This window comes from Galeopterus variegatus, unplaced genomic scaffold, assembly GCF_000696425.1.
Source record: "Galeopterus variegatus unplaced genomic scaffold, G_variegatus-3.0.2 Scaffold360, whole genome shotgun sequence".
Taxonomy (NCBI): domain Eukaryota; kingdom Metazoa; phylum Chordata; class Mammalia; order Dermoptera; family Cynocephalidae; genus Galeopterus; species Galeopterus variegatus.
The window spans coordinates 20508-21153 of NW_007726471.1; the positions used below are offsets into that span (position 1 = coordinate 20508).

Sequence of the window (646 nt, forward strand, 5' to 3'; positions counted from 1 at the left end):
TGTAGTCGTTTACTTTGGTTGACAGTGTAATCGATGTAAAAATTATTGAGATATTTTACATTTTTTTCACCATGTCTTTGAAACTAGGTGTAAAATTTGTACTTATTGCATATCTCCATTCCAAATAGCCACATTTCAAGTGCTCAATGGCTACCTGTGGCCAGTGGCTATGGTACTGGACAGCCCAGGCCTAGGGCCAAGGTTTGGCAGCTGGTGCTCCTGACTGCTCTGGGCTCCTGGCATGAGGGTTGCAGGACACGAGAGGCTGGCCTTGGGCTGAGAGCCCAGGAGCTGGCTCCCCACCTGTCTCTGCCTCTGGTTAACTGTTTGGGCGCATTTCTCCCTCTGGATCACTGGGTCCTCTGAAGAACAAGAGAGGAAGTAATAAAGACAGGCAGAAATCAACAAATCAGAGGGACAAAGTGGAGAAGATGAACAAAACCAAAAATATTAAAAAATGAATCTCTGGCAAGATTGATTCAGACGAAGAAAGAAGATTCGGATAACAAATTACAGAAACAAAATGACACCAGAGATTTTAAAATAATAGAAGTGTATTTTGAACCATACACAAATTAACTTGGGAACCTCGATGAAATGGATAGGTTCTTAGCAAAGTATAAAATACCAAAATTACACAAGGAAG

At 41.8% G+C, this 646-nt stretch overlaps 1 protein-coding gene across 2 annotated transcripts in view; it reads right to left on the bottom strand.

The window, feature by feature from the left end:
• The window catches only part of SLC51B (solute carrier family 51, beta subunit), an 8751-nt gene that overhangs the window by 5009 nt on the left and 3096 nt on the right, over positions 1–646 (bottom strand). The window lies entirely within an intron of this gene.